This window comes from Anoplophora glabripennis, unplaced genomic scaffold, assembly GCF_000390285.2.
Source record: "Anoplophora glabripennis isolate ALB-LARVAE unplaced genomic scaffold, Agla_2.0 scaffold17, whole genome shotgun sequence".
In the NCBI taxonomy this organism is placed as follows: Eukaryota; Metazoa; Arthropoda; class Insecta; order Coleoptera; family Cerambycidae; genus Anoplophora; species Anoplophora glabripennis.
In genome coordinates this window covers 1,509,522-1,530,025 of record NW_019416231.1, presented here as the reverse complement: position 1 = coordinate 1,530,025, position 20,504 = coordinate 1,509,522, and the positions used below count along the sequence as shown (strand labels likewise).

At 34.2% G+C, this 20,504-nt stretch overlaps 1 protein-coding gene across 1 annotated transcript in view; it reads right to left on the bottom strand.

Moving 5' to 3' along the window:
• Positions 1 to 20,504, bottom strand: part of LOC108917850 (protein slit) — a 362,966-nt gene that overhangs the window by 171,072 nt on the left and 171,390 nt on the right. The gene's annotated exons all lie outside the window — the stretch shown is intronic.

Here is a 20,504-nt window from a genome sequence, read left to right as displayed (position 1 = left end):
AACCTATATACCATAATATATTTAACGTACACATTGTTTTGAAAATAATTTATTTTATAAGAAGTAAAATCCTTAACGTATATATTATTTAATAATTGTCTGATATAATACGTATATAACGTACGAGTTTTCATTTATAAAAATGTATAACGTATATAACGTACTTATAACGTACTATCGGCTACATAACGCAAAAACACTTTATAGAGAAGACATTTTTCCGATTTTAAAAACTATTTGCATACATTGCATACCACAAATGTACCTATATAACGTACACCTGGCTCTAGACGTACATATTAATTAGTAGAATGCTTGGATACGAGTTTATTTTGTTTAAAAAAAACATTTACGCAAAAATAAATTCAATTAAAATAACGTGCACATGCCTTTATAATGTACGTATGACATTTCTCATAGAAACAAGTCAACCTTATAAAATGTACTCGCACATATATAACGTATATAGGCTGTTTAACGTACATATCCTATATAATGCAGACACATTTTATTAGTAGCGTGTATATACATACATTTGGTTCTAAACACCTTCCCTTACGTTGAAAAAATCACACTAAAGTAAGTGTAATTCATATAACGTACACAGACCTTTATAATATGCGTATGAGATCGACTCGGGTCTACAACGTACATATTGTTTGATAGACGTCTTATATAACGTACAAGTTTTCTCGATTTTTGAAAACAATTTGCATATCAAACCCATATAACGTACACTTATCTATATAACGTACACTCTGATTTGATGCAACTACCTATGCGTTGATTATGTCTTAAAATTATGTTCCACATATTCTACTTTACTCTTACAACGTGCCTTTACAAGCAATACGTTCGACGCGCTAATATCCTCTCGGATCAGATTCTGGATAATCGCGTAATTCTACCTATAGGGTCGTTCAGAATGCCTCAGGCTGTAAAATCTATGCGGTCGACCCTTGGTCGGAATTACACGGAGAAGATCGCATTAGCAGCCCATTAGTGGCCTTGTTTTATATGGTAATACATAGAATTTTGATCGCAATGTTCGGGGTACGTTAAATTATACGAGTGTAGCTTTCTCTGGGTTCACAGAAATTATATACAAACTATGCTATATTTTTATTGTAACGATATTTTTCAGAATGTTACTGTGACATTTTTTATTAAAGTAATAAAATGATATATACAGGGTGCTTTAAAAATACGTTCCTGGCCTGCTAAATTCAAAATACACTATAATTTGTCGTCGCATCTTCAACATGCAAGAGGTGTGAAAGGTATTTGTAAACACACGTTTCACATGATTATACACTCGCTCGCTATTTCTGGCCGTACACAATTTAACGCACTCTGACGTCTTTATTTAACGTTTCCTACTTCGTCGCCGGAGCCTTTGTACTCGACTAGATGGCCTCCTATTTTTCCCGACATCAATCCTCGAGATCTTGATAGAGGGACAAATAACGCCGTGTTTACGGCTCTTTTAGCCGTCTTGACGCTTTGCCAACGTCTGGGAGGACGCGAAATGATAATTAACGGGTGGCACCATCAAAGGCCAGCACCGGGCGCTCGAGTCGTAGGCCCCGCGATGTCATAATTGATGTTGAGCTAAAAGCGAACCGCCTAAAAGAAAATTGACGCGGGAATAAATAATTGCGGTAATATACTGCTCCCGTGCGGCTCGGTCTGGCTGCGACAGCGCAAAGAGGCCAAAAGTTAAGTGATATTAATGACAAAGTGGCGGATTTTCGACGAGGCTGCTTCAACGGCGTTTCCAATTTTGATCGGTTACCAACAATTACCATAGTTACAGACTTGTTAAGTATATAAATAACAAAACGGCGCTGTAAATGTGATAAAGTTAAAAACACTGACTACTAATTTATTTGAATACTCATATATGGAATTTTTTAAGAATGGAACACACGTTGACAACCATATTTTTTTTGTAAATACAATATTTTGATGTATCACAATAATGTGAAGAAGCATTTTTGGAACCGCTGACAATCGATAGATCGACTGGCTCCGTTTAAATTAATCGCTCTATAGAAAAATCTACTGTTAACTAAGAAAAAACAGTTAAAAAAACAAGAACTGACGATAACTTGATATAGAACAAGCAATTTTACTGTTTACAACAAAAAAAAAGAGATAACTATGTGGACGACGAGCTATCTACGGCCGCAAATATTCACTTCTATGTATAGGACGATTCCAAAACAAGATTAATGAATGATCGTCATGAACAGATTATTATGAGCACTTTTTTACGTTTCTAAGATATCAATGATGATTGTTTCGCGAAAACAAGAGAACCGCTGGTTTTTATACACCAAGATAATAGTAAATTTCATCGAATAGCAGTTTATAAACGAACGCCGTCCAAGTGCTACATTCCGGCAGGCCGCAACCGCGCTATATACAACCGACCGGTCGCCATATTTCACTTCGGCAACTGCTGCGTCCGTAGCAAATTATTAACTACCTTCACAGTCCGTTTTTGTCGCGGTTAGCCAGGTGGTTTGTATGAGCCTGAACCCGATAAATACCGCGGGATGATTTTCCCTGACAATAAGATAGTATTTTTAATATCGTCGTAGTACAAGTATAGAGCGATTCGAAAATTCACTGTAGTTTCCAATTCAGTGCGTGGGACCTTCCGGAACCCTTTCACGGGGTCCAAATGTCTTATTACGCACATCGGAAGGTGCAGCGAGGGAAACGAGAATTTCACCAATGTTTCGAAATAGCAAGGCAAAATTTTTTGAAAATAAAACATTTCCAAATATTCTGAAATACGGACTGAAGCAGCAGTATATGACCATAAATTATCAAACATAGTTACAGGTCGATAAACCTTCCGAGACGACCACCATCCCAAGATTCCAAGGCGAAATTTTCAAATTCAACGCGAATACTACTGCAAGACCCCTGCGGATCCACCCTAGATTGTGTTCGAACGTCAGCTTAAGTACCCTGAAGCATATTAACCAGAGACGGAAGCCTGGCCAGTATACTAATACGCTCCAAATTTTTCTATTTGTAGTATTTAAAAATTCAAAATTGAAAACTGTATAAAAAACTTGTTTGTTACGTTCTAGAGCTCTAGTAGCCCAGGAGTTTCAACGCCTGCCATGCAGTTTGTTCCTCTTTCAATTTTAAGAACAATTGTGCCAATTTTTATGACGTTTTGTCTACGTGTAAATACCCTTATACATATGGATGCGTTTACTCGTCCCAACAGGGCGGATGCGGCCCTGCGCCAAGCCAATAAAACCGCAGATCAAACGGGGTTTATCGAAAGGTACACGACAAATTCCCATTACGATCCGCTCGAAAAATACCCGAGAGTTTTTCGCAATCAGTAAGCCGTGTTTAGAAGACTCTAATTAATGCCCGGGATTGAAAATTGAAACTTGCAGCGCTATTGAATATTCATTACTCGGGGAGTGCTCCGCAGTTTATAAAAAGTGTTCTCTTATGCCAGCAACAGGTTATTTTTTTTTCCGGCCGTCCCCCCCAAGACCACACAGACTGCCGAGTCGGCAGCAGACAATTCACCGAATAAATTTCTGTTACTACTTGCAAATTAGTAGCGGTTTGAATCGGAATTTAAAACGACGTCGACGAAAAAATTATGGAGACTTATCCGTATTATTCACAAGCTCGAGATATAAATAGTTGTAGTCGCATTGTACATTATTAACATTAACTTTACTCGTACGTACAAGCGATTATTACACAGAGTCCTGATTTGATCAGTTTATGTTTCTGTGCTTGTTCAGCTCTGTTGTAATCCGGAAAGTAAATACCATTTTATGTTATCATTGTCGAGAAAACAGAATAGCAGTACGTACAGTTCTGGTATTGTATGTGCAGAACTGTATGGTTAGTAAATTTAAATTATGGCCTATTTGCGCTATACATGGTTAACCGACTGGCGCACAGGGTTTAAATATATAAATGACACTGTAACACACGACGCATGTGCACAAGATGCACAGGGTCGGTTTAAATTTATGGTTAATTTTCATAATTAATATTCTCGAAAACAGAAGCGTTTACACCATCAGTTGCTTAATAAAAGTATTTCAGAAACAGCATGTACAGAGAAATATCCATATTTGGGTAGCTTGTCTATATTTGTAACGAGCGTTCAAATAAAAACGTGGTCGAAGTTGGCTCTGACACATTGGACGTAGGGAGTAGCTTATAGCGACCAACTTAACCTCATTTCTCAACGAGCTGTATAGCAGCTGTCAGTTTCAATAACGTTAATGACTATATAACTTTATTTTAAAGATTAATCGTGATAACAATAACAAACAATTAAAGGAGCTGCGGAAAGTGTCCCCCTCCTCGTTATAACAATAAATTAAAGCAGCTGCTGAAAGTGTCTCCCTCCTTGTTCCAAGCACTTTTCACACCTGTTCCTCAAAGAATTAAAGACATTTTCTAAGATGCTCGGGGTATTGTTGCAGATGGTTTAAATCAGGAATAGGCAGTTCAAAAATAGTGTTTTTAAGGTAAGGCCACAAAAAGAAATCACACGGCGTAATATCACATGACCTCGGTGGAAATTCATGTTCAGCATTGAGACTTATTAGTCGATTTTGGAAAACTTCCCTCAACATATTCATCGTCTCGCCTGCCGTATGTGCCCTTGCGCCATCTTGTTGAAAGTAAGTTTGTAATTTCGTTTTCTTCCAGCTGGTTAACAAAAGGAAAGATAATTTCTTCTCTATACCTTTGCGCAGTAAGAGTACCATTAAAAAAAATAGGTCCATAAATCCTCCTTCGATTGAGAGCACACCAAACTCCAATTTTTTGAGCGTGTAGAGGGCCCTCGACAAAAAAGTTATCTGGTTTTTCAGAAGACCACATTCTCATATTCTGTGAGTTTACGTAACTACTTAAATGAAACCAGGCTTCATCAGAAAAAAAGGTGATATTATGAAGTTCACCGTAGTTGTTTAAAAACCATTCACAAAATACAGCCCGTCGCGGAAAATCAACTTCATGAAGTTCTTGCTGACAAGTTAAGCGATAGGAGAACAAACGCAAATCTTCTTTTAACACTGTGTGGCAGGTACCGACTGATACTCCCACCATTTGTGATAAAACACGTACAGAAGTTCTTGGCGCATTTTCCATTATTTGTTGGACATTTTCTTTTAATTCTTCAGTCCGCTTTTTAGGTCGGCCGCTTCCTTCTTTTCTTGTTACACTGCCCGTTTCACGAAAAACATTAACACAACGCTGAACTGCACTTTGAAAAATTTTGTACTCAACAACGCCGGGAAATTGATTTTGAAATTCTATGAAACATTCCTCAATAGAATACTTCCATATTCCATCAATCTTGCGTCCATTTCTAAAGTAGGACTCTATGGTAAACACCTTTTGTTCTTGAGAAAACACCATTTTAAACGCTTTTTAAAACGAAAATATTCAAATTGATAGCGGCGATATAGCGCTTTGACAGATGACGTTTAAGTTCATTTGCTATATGCTACGCCCTACGTCCAAATTTTCAGAACCAACTTGACCACGTTTTTATTTGAACGCTCGTTATATGAGGGGCAACCAAGCAAAAGGCAATAAATCCAAAATATGTGGTTTTGAGTAAATGAAGAAAAACTAATGAAACGAGATACAGTAAAAACTAATGTTTTTATCTGTTGCAGAATTATTTAAATAATGTTAGTTATTTATACGGAATACTAACATTTTTAATTTAAATGTATGATATTTCCAATAATATTTAATTTTTTTCTATGGATTTGTGACTTTTTGCTGAGCCAGAATGTAGATTTATTTCATTTTGCTCAATCTTAATATGGCTATTTCTTTTGGATTTAAAGCGTTTTAAATGCAGTAACTTTTCATCTTTATCTCAAAAATCATAAAAAGTGGATTTATTGCCTTTTACTTAGTTGCTCCTCATATATCCTTGAAGATAAAAGATGTAGGTTGATGCAACTTGGGTCAAGAAATTACCTAAAGGCAAAGTTCACCGAATTACTACACCTATTAACTAACAAACGAATACTTCTCTCAGGGTACCGTACTAGACAAACGTTTTCAATTGTTTCCTCGACGCGAATACGATAAAAGAAAAGGGGCTCCTTTTTCTCTTCGGCGCAACGGAGACATAACTTGTGTCCCCGACACACACCTTCTGTCGACGCCGGTAACGAAAACATCCCGGCGATCGGTTCTTTTGTTACTAGCGAGAGATATTGTTTTTCTTTTCTGACGTCGGACGTCTCAATTGATATTTAACAGGGCGTTGTGTAAAAACGGGCAGAGCACAAAATGCACAGTACCAGAAAGAGGGTCGAGCCTACTCGAGATGTAGCCGTCGATGTCGAGACGTCGAAATGAGAGGATTGTCATGGGCGGAACACGGGTCGGGGACCCGCAGGTCCAGCGGTAACAAAATAAAAACAAAAATTTATGAAAATCAAATACTACTTTAAAATACAAATAACGTGCAATATTGTTATTATTATCTTATTAGTTTCAAGTCTGAATTTATTCTTTCATTTGTCTTGGAGTTAGAACAATAATTCAAAATAGGTATTTATATGAATGATTACTTAATAATGTCAATCTGTCATCACTTTTTTAGTTTTTTCTTTGAAAAAACATAATATGATATTATTGGACAAGATTTTTTTAGTAAAAATAAACTAAAATATAAAAAATGTACCATTCTTTAAATTTAAAATGTTAAATTCACGGCATTTAAATGGATTATCTCAAAAAACTTGAAATAGTCCATTCACTGAAGGCGAAAATAAAGTAAAAGCTCCCAATTTTCATGGATTTTCCTAAAAATTTGCATACAAGCTCATCTGACCCTCCACTTCAAAAGTTATATTGTCTAGATGTGTGCTTTTTTCTATTTGGGGGTGAAAACTACCCCTGTACGAAAAAAAATGCGAAAATCGCAGATTTACGTATTTTAAAGATTGAATTCATGTTAAAATATTTTGCATAAAGTTCCTTTCACGTTTTTTTAATACAATTTATGACTTTTTAACCCTTAAAAATCCTTAAGAACTACCCTTCCATGGCCAAAAAAAAAAACAGAAAAAAGTTTTTAACAATTTAAAATATTCTTTTGGCGCATTCACAATGTAATGCATTTTGTTATTCATTAGAAAGCTTACGACTCATTACAAAGTTGCAACCCTTAAAAACCATCCCTTATAATAAAATAAACAAAAAAATATTATTGAAAGCTTGAGATGTTTTAATGGCATGCATATGTTGAATTATAAACTTTTTATTGGTTTTCAAATGATCTATGATATATTGCAACTTTTCAGCCACCCAAAAAACCCTTATGGAAGACCTATCCCCATAAAAAACCCTACCCCTTATAGAAAAATTTCCTAAAAATTATATGTGAATATGATATATATATATTTTTATTTTATTGAATTTATTCTTAAATTTTTTTTATTAAATTTATATCAAATAAAAAAAATTATATACATTATAAATGGATACGTGTGTATATGTATATTATTAAAATACTTACTCAAAGTAGTTCACGTGCTCCAAAATACACAAAGATGATGGTAATTCACCCGCACCGAAAATTTGACCGAAAAATTGCGATTAATTTTTTTACCATAACTTTTGTAATTTTAAAGTTATAAATTTACTCAAAAAACCATTTTGTAGGGAATTTAAAGCACTTTAAGTTCTGTGATTTGTGGTTTTTTTTGAGCCCTAGGTTTTTTATATTTGTAAGCTAAAAGGGCTCAGGAATGACAGTCTTGGAGCTTAGTTTTGAACTTCTAACGGTCATAATTCAGTCATATTTTGTCCAAACAAAAATTTAAAAAGAAAGAAATTGTTGAGTAAGAAAAAACCTACAATTTCTTATTCTATTAGTTTGTTTACAACTTTGTTAGTTTTTGAAATATTTTGAAAATAGGTGATTTTTAAAAAAATTTAAAAATTTTATTCAAAAGTAAATGAATTTGTTTTTTTTAATTTAGACTTCTAAAATCGTTGCAATTCCCAGAATCTACTGTTAATACATAAATAAAGTAAATTGCAGAAGGAATACGTTTAATTTTTTTCCGTCTAGTCATTGATTTTAATACCAATTTTTTTTTCTCAAAAATCAAGAAAATCATTTTATTTTTATTGTAACTTTAGTTTTCGTGCTAACGACTTCTACCACCACTCAATTTAAAGGTCTTTTCAAGAACTTTAATAGGTGTTATATAAGTTTTCCTCGAAAAACCTTTAATTTTTCCGCTACAGGACGTTGAACGTTTCGATTATAGCTATCTTCGAAATTGACTTCAACTTCTGAGAGTCATAACTCGGGTTCTATACCACCTACAAAAATTAAAAAAATAAACAATCTCTGCTATTTATCTTCATTTTTTCTGATGATCATTTTTTTGATAAAACTTGTAGTTTTTGAGATATTCGCGAAAAATGGCTTAAAAACATGGATTTTTTGGGCTAAAAACGAACATGTTTAGGCGCAAATAACTCAAAAAGTATTGACTGTACAAAAAATTCTTATAGAACATTTTTAGCTTAGAATTCGTCCCTTTATCGAATCGTGAGGTTATTTTTAATAAAAAATTCCCACACTCCAGAAAGGGTGGCATCCACCCCTAGGATAAAAGCACACACTATATAACTTCGTTTCTTGGGCCATTCCATCCGAAAAAATTGGTAGCCAAAATGATTCAGTGACTGGTCTAAAAAATACAAGAATTATTACAACAGCCTGGATTTATATGAATGTTACTGAATATTTTCTCTAAGTTTTCATATTCTCCATCGTTATGCAACGCACGTTTCATAAAAAAATAGAAAACACTTGCCTCAACAAACATTTGTCAAACGCAGGCTAACAAGAAATTCATAAACGCTCGACCGCTGGCGGAAACAGAAGACTCGTCTCCAACCCGTCGTGGGCCGGGTCCAAAAAATTACTTTATTATTATTTACATGTAGATTCTATCGGCTGTCTGGTACGAAACAATATTGTGATTTATTGGTGTAGCCTTGTCTTAGTCTCAGTCCTTCGTGGTTGCTTTTTTTGTACCGATACAATCTGAAATGATACTTGTTCCACGTCCGGAGGTAATTTTTACGTCTAGGTTTATTTGTAAAAAAAAAACGTTACGTGTCAATAAAAAAATGCCCGCAGACGTACTATACCGGTATGAATAACAAGACCAGTTGCCCACGGAGTACAAAAACCAAAACGAAATTACATGCCAATTTGTTTATTAACTGACATTAAACGACTATTCTTCCTGATAAAACCGCGACAGTTTTAAATTAAAATGACACGTTTTTCTCAAGTGATGTTTGGACACTATAAACGTCTTTCTAACGTTTACTGGGAAAGATATTTCGTGTAAAAAAATGTCGCTCGAATCAAAAGGGAATTTTCACTATTAGTCCAAGCATTCTGTCACGGATTAATGTTAAATTTGCAGAAATTATTACCTGGACAAAAAAAATATGACCGTATAGAAAATTAAATTTTAAATTGAGTTTCTTGTTCTTTAAACTCGATCCAATATGGCGAACATGGTTAAAAAAAATCGCAAAGTTGAAAAAAACGGTTTTTCTAAAATAACTAAAAAAATATAGCACGGATTGAAAAATTTTAAATGAGAAAGTTGTAGGTTTTAAAAAGATCTATCGACTGATTTTTTGAAAGTATCGATTGCTTTGTTACTTTTCGAGATATATCGAAAAAACCGTTAAAAATCTTCTCTTTTCTCTTCTTCTATAACTCGTTTACATTTACGTGCCCATATTTGCTATTTACTGCAAGCATAGCCCGCGGCAAGCCAAAAAAGTACATTTTTGAAAAATTTAAAAATATTAATTATTTTTCGAGATATATCGATTTTTTGAAAAAAAGGCGCTCTCGAAAATTGGCTAGATCTTCTCAGCGGATAGCCCTACAGTAACGATTTTCGGTTTATTTTCTTCGTAAAGAGTTATATTATCATGCTGTTAAAAAATGTTGACGATTTTATTAATTTTAAGGATCAAAAAATGACTTTGAATAAGTTGCACTTTTTTGGGTATGTTTTTTTCAAATTACTATTTCAATTTTTATTTTATGAAAATGACTTTTAAAGAAAGAAAACTAAACATTTACGGGTCTATTTTGCTTCTAAGGCGAAAATGCTATAATATTCGTGTTTAGCTACCCCAGATTAAGTACAAAAAAATAATAAAAATTGAAATAGTTATTTGAAAAAAACATACCCAAAAAAAGTGCAACTTTTTCAGTCATTTTTTGATCCTTAAAATTAATAAAATCGTCAACATTTTTTAACAGCATGATAATATAACTCTTTACGAAGAAAATAAACCGAAAATCGTTACTGTAGGGCTATCCGCTGAGAAGATCTAGCCAATTTTCGAGAGCGCCTTTTTTTCAAAAAATCGATATATCTCGAAAAATAATTAATATTTTTAAATTTTTCAAAAATGTACTTTTTTGGCTTGCCGCGGGCTATGCTTGCAGTAAATAGCAAATATGGGCACGTAAATGTAAACGAGTTATAGAAGAAGAGAAAAGAGAAGATTTTTAACGGTTTTTTCGATATATCTCGAAAAGTAACAAAGCAATCGATACTTTCAAAAAATCAGTCGATAGATCTTTTTAAAACCTACAACTTTCTCATTTAAAATTTTTCAATCCGTGCTATATTTTTTTAGTTATTTTAGAAAAACCGTTTTTTTCAACTTTGCGATTTTTTTTAACCATGTTCGCCATATTGGATCGAGTTTAAAGAACAAGAAACTCAATTTAAAATTTAATTTTCTATACGGTCATATTTTTTTTGTCCAGGTAATAATTTCTGTAAGCATTTCTCTATAATGCTTGGACTATATGTAGGAACTTCAGAGCCGGCATCTGTTCATTTCTAGTTACAAGAATTGCTAGGAACACGCCCCGGTGTGGTACGATACCCAAATTTCCTAGTTGATATAACAATTAGGTGCGCGGGACGATAATGAAACTCCTCATTAATTAAAGGTTATCCCAGTCCTCACTAATAGAAACTGCCTGTCGAGCATAGGATTACGTCTACCCTAGGGCGCTCGTGATGCTTTGATCGTCCGCAACAAAGGATGTATAATTGGTTGTAGTTAGACGTTTCTCTCAGGAGGGAGACCGATAAAATACGGAAAATTTTTCAGAGGAAATGCGGATACAGTTGTCGTGTTATACAGGTCGTTCCCGAGACAAATACCAAGACTTCACAAAATAATAATAACAAAGAACTATGATTGCGTTTATTAGAAAAATCTAATAATATTAAAACACTCGCTGTCGCTAGTCTCATAGTCTCATGTCTTTAGTCTTATCAAATAATCAGTTCTGAATCCACATTGCAATTGATGTAAAATACAGTTAGGTAGTTATAAAATAGCCATAAACTCGATTATATAATATCATTAATTGACTAATTAATTCCAAGTTAATAAAAGAAATCAGGACTGCCAATTAACTGAAAAATTCTTCAATACTTTCTATGCAATTAACCTACTATTCCTTCATAGCGGTAAAGTCATTATTTCTCGAGATTTTTAAAGTTAAACATAGGGCTTCACAATCGTTTTTATTTTATTATGTAATTTATTTGTCATGTTATTATTATTTAAGTCATTGTCTTCTGTCATGGGATTGCATTGCATTAGTTGAATTATCAAACAGCGTTAACGTAGGCAATGGGCAAAAATCATTTAAATTTTTTTAAATAAAACACCCTGTAACTCCATAAGGAGCCATATTTTATCTAAGCGTTATATTGTGTCAATTCTTCATATTTTCGAAGCTTAATATTTGATAATTAAGTGAATAATGAATTCAATACAAATACAAAATCAGTTGACTGCACAATTTTTTNCGTACTTTTTGAAAAAAGGTCTACATGTCTCATTTAGATTTATATTAGCAATACATCGAATAATACGTTTTTGTGCAATAAAAACTTTTTGACTGTTTGTAGAAATGGCCCAAAAATATATTCCGTATCTCAATACCGACTCAACCTTTGCATAATAAACATTCAATATTTGTTTTATTTCAAAGACACATCGTAAGTTAATAAAAACATATCTTAATTTATTCAAAGTAGCTATGATTTTTTCACAGTGTGAATTCCAATTTAAGTTTTTATCTAAATATAGACCTAAGAAACGTATAGAATCACATGAATTAGTCAATACAGTGTCATAAATATTTAGAGATATATCTTCAACTTTTCTCTGGTAAGTATGAATACGCAACAATTCAGTTTTTTCTGAATTAAAAAATAAATCGTGACGATTGAAAAATTTTACGAGATCATTTAATATATTATTGCATTTTTCTGTTAAAAGGTTATCATTTTTATCTGATATAATTATTGATATATCGTCAGCATAAGCAGTAAAATAACAATTTGACAGGACTGAAGTAATTTGGTTTAAACAGTTTAAGTTACAGTTACAGTTTAAACAATATAGGTCCCAGTATGGAACCTTGAGGTACACCCCGTTTAACATTTATTGGATTGGATCGAAAATTTATCAAATTATTCCGCGTATCTTGAAAACAAACGAACTGTTTGCGGTTACTCAAAAATGAAGTTAGCCAGTCCAAAGTGATACCTCTGATACCATACATATTAAGAATCTCCAACAATTTTTCATGATTAACACAATCAAAAGCCATACTTAAATCACAGAATACTGCGACTGGGCTTTCTCCTGCGTCCATACATTCCATAATCTTATTATAAAAAGAAAACATGGCGGTAGTAGTAGATCTATGTGGACGAAAACCATGTTGATGATTTGTAATTATATTACTTCTGTCTAAAAAATTCTGTAGCCGATCTGAAAAAGCATATTCAAAAAATTTAGAGAAACTGTCAGGAATAGATACAGGTCTATAGTTTTTTATTAAAGAAACATCATTCTTCTTATGCATAGGCACAATCTTATTTTTCTTAAACTGTTGCGGAAATTTGCCCGACCCAAATGATAAATTTATTAGGTAAGTAACGGGATACAATATTGATCTTAATATTTTTTTCAATAGGAACAAAGGGATTTCATCCTCTCCGAAGGATACCTTATTTTTTAATGTATTATTAAGTAAACAAAATAATTCTTCTTCTGAAAATGGATATAAACACATAGAATTGTTATTGTAGTAATTTTCATCGAGAAATAAATAGTCATCGGCAACAGGCGGTATCTTTTTTACAAGTTCAGCAGGCGTTTGCACAAAAAAGTTATTAAATTCATTTGCTATAACATGAGGATCTATTAGTATCTGATCATCTTTTTTGATTTCTACATTAAATTTATGTTTTTGACTTTTCCAGTTAAATCTGAAACCACATTCCACAAAGTCTTAGTACTATTGTTGCTACTAGCAACTCTATTTTGATAATATTTTTTCAAATACAGTTAGGTAGTTATAAAATAGCCATAAACTCGATTATATAATATCATTAATTGACTAATTAATTCCAAGTTAATGAAAGAAATCAGGACTACCAATTAACTAAAAAATTCTTCAATACTTTCTTTGCAATTAACCTACTATTCCTTCATAGCGGTAAAGTCATTATTTCCCGAGATTTTTAAAGTTAAACATAGGGCTTCACATTCGTTTTTATTTTATTATGTAATTTATTTGTCATGTAATTATTATTTAAGTCATTGTCTTCTGTCATAGGATTGCATTGCATTAGTTGAATTATCAAACAACGTTAACGTAGGCAATGCGCAAAAATCATTTAAATTTTTTTAAATAAAACACCCTGTAACTCCATAAGGAGCCATATTTTATCTAAGCGTTATATTGTGTCAATTCTTCATATTTACGATGCTTAATATTTAATAATTAAGTGAATAATGAATTCAATACAAATACAAAATCAGTTGACTGCACAATTTTTTTGACAATGTAACCTAACCTTCTTTTAGTATTACTAGTATTAGATTATACCAACTTAAATTATAAGGTTGCATCTCGAGTCGCATAAAAACATTCCCAAAGTTTTTAATAAATAACATAGTGTCGGCCTTCATTTTCGTTGAATAAATGAACTTTAATTTACAAAAAAAAACGCGAAGATAGATCTTTTTCATATAAGACTTTTCTGTTACAAATATCATCAGGAAGCTGTAGTTTAATTTTTATAAATTATACACGCCACACTCTGTACATATAAACCTAATTTAACTTCTCCCTCTAGACTTCATGCATAAACTCCAAAGACGAACTACCGCACCATCAGAGCTAAACCCGCTGCAGCGTTTCGCCGCTTCGGAAGAACAAATTTTAATTTCCGGCGTTTTGTATATATATTAGAATTTTACACGAAGTAACGAGAGTAATGTCGGATATACCCTCTTCCCGTCTCTCTCCTCGCCTCTCCCTCTCTAGCCCGGAGGCTGTAAGAGCGCAATCAGTGTTACTCATCACCATTGCTATTCATGAACGTCACATATCAACTCTATCTCGATTTAATCTCAAAGGGCGTCGGGGTGCTTTATGGGGGGTGTTCGGATTTGCACTTATTCGACCCCTGTCAATTACGATTTTAATGGGACTTCTTTGGGTGCTCCTCCACGCGCATAAAAATTAGAAATTACATCGGTACGTTCTCTACAGCCATACAGGCTACAAGTACAGCGAAAGAATTTGGTTCATTTATTTTCCTCAACATACACAGACTAAAGTTTCGGACTTATCAGTCCTCATCAGCACTTCTTCCGTCCAAACGAACCGTAACAATTATCCATCCTCGATCCGGATTCACCCCGCGCCCTCAGAGGGACGCTGTCGGTCCCGATTGTAGCTATTAGCGATCGCTAGCGAGAGACGTGGAATCGGAATGGCTCTTTATCCATTACCCCGATCGGGCGGATTATTTTTATTGGCCCCGGACTTCCTTCCCGCTCCGGGCGATGTAGGGCACTTCGGGGCATCAATTAGGCCGAGCGAGAAGGTACAGATTTGATTAAAACGATTGGATTAAGCACTTAAGGTAATAAGCAGCAAGCAGTTCCGCTTTTGCGATATCTAGTTGGGTAATATCTGGATTCTTACTAACTAAAAATTATATTTAGACATATTCTTTTGCAAAAAATGACTTTAGCGATTGATTTTAAATAAACTGGAAGTCCTGTCGTGCATCAAGCAATAACTTGCATAGTAGCAGTTACCAATTAAAGAGGAACAGAAATTTATACATAAATGTAGAATTAAATGGCTTTACAGTTGCCAGACTAAATTGGACGCCTTAATAAAAAGTAATGGGGCTGGATATACATCCCATTATAATATCCTCAGCTATTGTCGCATACTACAACAACTGTATTCGTCTCAATCCTAGCTCAAATTTACGGACGATATCGAACCTTAGGGCCTCTTTTAAACCGGCCCCTCGTAAATCAAAACATATCGCTTATAAATAAAATCCGAGAGACACGTGTTCGTAAACTTTCAGCGTGTCGTCTTTGTCCGCATCCATTAATAACGACCGTCCCTTTACGATTTCGTGTCCGTCTGGAATAACGAATGCCATCGGTAATGATCTCGGCTCGATGCATAATTATTTCAGGAGAGGTTACTGCATTATAAACGTCAGAATGGCAGGTAAATCATAGGAATTTATGGCGATTTAAGAGCCCCGGACGGTTTTAATTCGAGGTTTATCGGAGAAAAACAAAGAGGGCGTCGTAAAAGATCCGGTGTCTCGAAAATTAAGCCGCATATTTTTAAATTACGACGACAGTTTTATATGATGAAATATGCCTACCGAGGATTTAATAAAATCGTATTAAAATTTCTCGGGTAATCCCCGTGTAAGACGGCTCGCGTAGCCGCGGCTCGCTTCGGGGGGCATGCCCCAGTCACCCCGTTAGTTAGTTTTTGCCCAGAAGCTATCTAACATTAATAGTTCAATTAAATGAGTCTTTAAATCGCAATTTGGGCAACTTGCTTGAATTTTTGATACAAGTTAGTTTGAGGTATATAATAACAATAAGGACAGTATTTTTTTACAACCCCCCCGGCCAGGGGTGAAAAAGTTAAAATAAAGAGGTTTTTCAAGATAACTCAAAAGAGCTAGAAAAATAATTTCTTAGCATTAGCATTCTAGAGCATAAAATTCTACATAAAAATAAATGGTCTATTGATTTTTTCTTGCACTATTAAAATTAACTGAGTTAGGGGGACTAGAAGTTAAAGGATGATTTCAGAAATTTAACAAAAATGAATCAATTTTATAAATTATTTTTCAATCTACTCTAAAAAACGTAAAGTTTCTTTTCAGAGAAATATATATATTTTTTAATTTTTAATAAAAAAGTTATAACTTCAATTTTTTAATCGTTGATTTTTATGATTTAGCACTGTAACAATTTTTTTCTCTATGCCATTCGATCGATTATTTAAAATAATGAAAAGTTGCTTTCGAAATTTTGTTTTAAGGCAAAGATAAAAAAATCACGTTCGCTTTGTGTAATTGTTATAACGTTTTTGTTAAAAATTAAAAAATATATCTACTTCTCTGAAAATATAGTTTACGTTTTTTAGAGTAGATTGAAAAAAAAAATTATAAAATTCATTAATTTTTCTGCCTGATTTTTTAAATTTCTAAAATCACCCCTTAACACTGTTTATTTTTATAGTTCAAGAAAAAGTCAATAGACCATTTTTATGTAGAATTTTATAAGAAACTTTTTTCTAGCATTTACCACTTTTGAGTTATCTTGAAAAACCCCTTTTTTTATCTTTTGTGGGCACTGGCAGGGGTTGAAAAAAAATTACATCAATTATTGTTATAATTTCATTAAAACATACATGAAATTTGACATTAAATTCAAAACAGTATGAATGCTAAAAACTACCGGAATAAAGAAGAAATATTACAAAAGTACAGTGACAACGTTCTCATTTATACGAGTAGGTATACTAAATGTATAAATTAGTATTTAGAACAATTGAAATTTGGAATTTTTTATAAAACATGTGTATGTTTGTATGTTTATTCGTTTAGCAGCCTACTATGAACGTACCACTGATTATCCGTTTAAATTATGAGCACTTGCAATGAGTTCTAGATGAAGAACTATCGAAAACTTCAAACTTCCGATTTTCTCAAACTACGTTCAAGAACATTTTTTAGTTTAGTGATAAAAGAACTAAGGTGCTAAAGCCTATACTATGGGCCACTTGCATTGGACTTCAGTGAGTGAAATCGAAGGAACACTACTACAAATTTCAAAGAGAATTCGGTATCTCCCAAACTACACTACAGAGCACTTTCTCGCTTAGGATGCTATCTCCTGAGTTATCAGATAATATTATTCCCTTAGAATTTGAATGACTTGCAATGGGTTCCAGCGGGTGAAATTGAAGGAAAACTATTGGAAATTTCAAAGAAAATTAGGTATTTGCCAAACTACAATCCGAAGCACTTTTTTGCTCGGTATGCTGACTCTTGAGATGTTATAGAACATCCCATTAAAATGTTAATGACTTGCAATGGGTTTCAAGGGGTGAAATTGAAGGAAAACTATTGGAAATTTCAAAGAACATTAGGTATTTCCCAAACTACAATCCGGAGCACTTTTCTGGTTGGTATGCTGACTCTTGAGACGTTAGGGAACAATTTCATGTATGTTTTAATGAAACTAATTTGTTATACAGCTCGAACAACGAGATCGCCAGCTGGATGAGGAAATTATGCGTATGCTCCATGCTCGTATTTCAAGCACCTCTTAATACGTACGTCTATGGCCTCTTCCAAATTTTTTCTTATTATTTTGACAAATCGCTTAGTCCAGAAAGACTGTTTTGATTAGCGAAATATGGCTAGCAATCGCAGCAGCATCCTCGACTCATTAAAATCGGAGCATAAGAAAGGGCGCCACCCCTCCCAAAGCCGTATTTGGCGATGCTACATCTGTCTCGCTGTCCCCAATTACCATAAATCATTAGAACCGGTCCACTTCCTCCTCAAAATAACATTTATTTAATTGGCTAGTTCCTCCTGTGCCTTGTGTGAAGCGGTCTTATTCCCTTCCTTATGCTTTGTTACGCACAAGTGACAATGCGGTTGCTAAAAGCTAATCGAAAATTATAGATTTCCTTATCTTGTTAATGAGAAATGTCAATTCGCAAACAATCTATAGAATACTCATATAAAAGTTTATGTATGCGACGCTAAATATCTACAATTTAAGTTGGTGTTGTTTTTTTATATCAACTTTGTAATTTATGGGTTCTAACGTTTTTGGTATGTTAGTTATTTTTTTTGAGCACCCCACTTCACTGCAATCGACGTATAATTCAGCACCTGCTTACCCAACTAATAGATTTATATTAACATATAAATAATATCTAAAACCTGTCGACAGGTGCAAGTGACAAATGATTCAAACCACGGGGTACCAAAAAAGATTTTGTCACTCGACCTGTATAAGTTAATTAAGCAACTGCCTACCAGAATTTGTGTATAAAAATGTTATTCATGAGGTTGTTCAAGACTAATCGTTGATATTCCGTCGCTTGAAGTTGGTAGGCAAAAGTGAACGCAGGACTACCAACTTTAGTTGATTCCATAAACATTTCTGTTGGTACGACATGTAACTTACAACGCTACCAGTCTAAGCAAAATTATTATAATACAAGGCCTCTCGCTGCCTTGTTCATTATTTGCTGAAAACCAAAGTAGACGTTCGATCACAGGTTTTGATAACTCCCGTCAATTCACGAGGTGAATCTTCGCTGTTGTTTTGCTTGAGCTCCGGCAGTTGGATTCGAAACATCCCTGAATATTTAAAATCTTGACTGACGCTGTCTGGATAGTTTTGAATCACTACGGGCTATATCTGGCTTTGAATTTAGGATACAGGTGAAGTTTGTCACGTGATAATAAGTGATAATGACCAAGTACCTACATAAATCTAGATTATTAGCTTCAGCATGGGTAAAAAACACCCCATTTCGGCGGTAGTCTAACACCACGCGGAAGGCACCCGCCCACATTTCATCCCCCTCCCTCCCTTCCTCCGTCAGGAATCCGTTCCTCCGTTCCGGCGCATAATACGAGTTGGCCTTGGTTTATTGGCGCCCCCGAAAAACATATAAGGTACCTAATAGAATCTGACAAAGTGAAATTCATGGGATTTACTTTTATCCCGGTAAAGTCGTCTCGGTTAACTGAGGAAGACGCCCGGTATTATGCAGCAGGCGCTTGTTCACTAAAGGTACGTCGGGTTCGGGGGCATAAATCATTTTTTTTCCTGACGGGACGCTACCGGGGAAGCCTCGGTCTGCCTCGGACGTATTTATGGGGATACTTTAAGGCAGTGCCCATATTTTTCAGCACCGCGTATTTCGGCCTGCAATTACCGACTATAAACTTTGATGTACACCTCTGATTTTTTTTTTATTTGCACGTACGGATTGTATTGTTGAAAATTATGATTTTAAAATTGACGGTACGCAATCATGGGACCGTAATTCTCTAAAAATATTCTCAAACTGTGCTCATATTTATTCAACAAGTTTCGTGTTTATTTTTTGTCCCGATAGACAGCTGAAGCAGGACTATAAAGTAGAAAAGTCATACAAGCACACAATACAAACACAATCCTCCTAAAATTCGAATTCGATTGCGACACGTACCGGCGTCTCTCGGAGAGGTTTTAAATATTCATGAGGTTCATCAGTTCTGCGTGCACTCTTGTGTCATTTTACGGCCCCTAGGCACGCGATTAGCGAACGGTTTTACAGGCTTTCCAACGCCCCCGTCGATTTGTTTAGATACTCTGTTCCGTTTCCACTAGTAGTGGAATGTTAAATTCGTACCTACATACACTAGACGACATAAGTTAGATACCAACAGCCACAGTATATCCGGTACCAAAGGACCAAAACTTACTTAGCGCGCGTCTAAGAGATATCTACCACTGGAGTCCTTTATTATTCTGTGACATGACATAGCTTGTGTTGTGATTGGTACTTATTTAATTGATACAGATTTTATCATATTCAAAGATTCTCAAGTCGAATATTATAGTGTCGCAAAGTTCTTGTTAAAGATACGACGACAACTTCCGGAAAAGTTTATAGGTTTATTACGTTCAGCGACATTTAGTCATTGGTTTTAAAAAATAAAAGAAAAATATTTATAAGTCGATTGGGTATAGTCTTTCCGAAGTCAGTTGAACATGTATAAAAACGCCTAGCAATAAAATTTAATGAATTTTGGCCAACGACATATTTTAATTGTTTATGTTCTCAAACAATTTTATTATATTGATGGTAAATTTCATTTTGTTCCGTTTCAAAAGGTCTCCAAAATACCATGTAATATTAGTAAACAAAATATCCCTTATTTCTCCCTTTCGCAATTGTAAAATGAATAATAGAAGGTGTCTATAATAAATTAAAATTACCT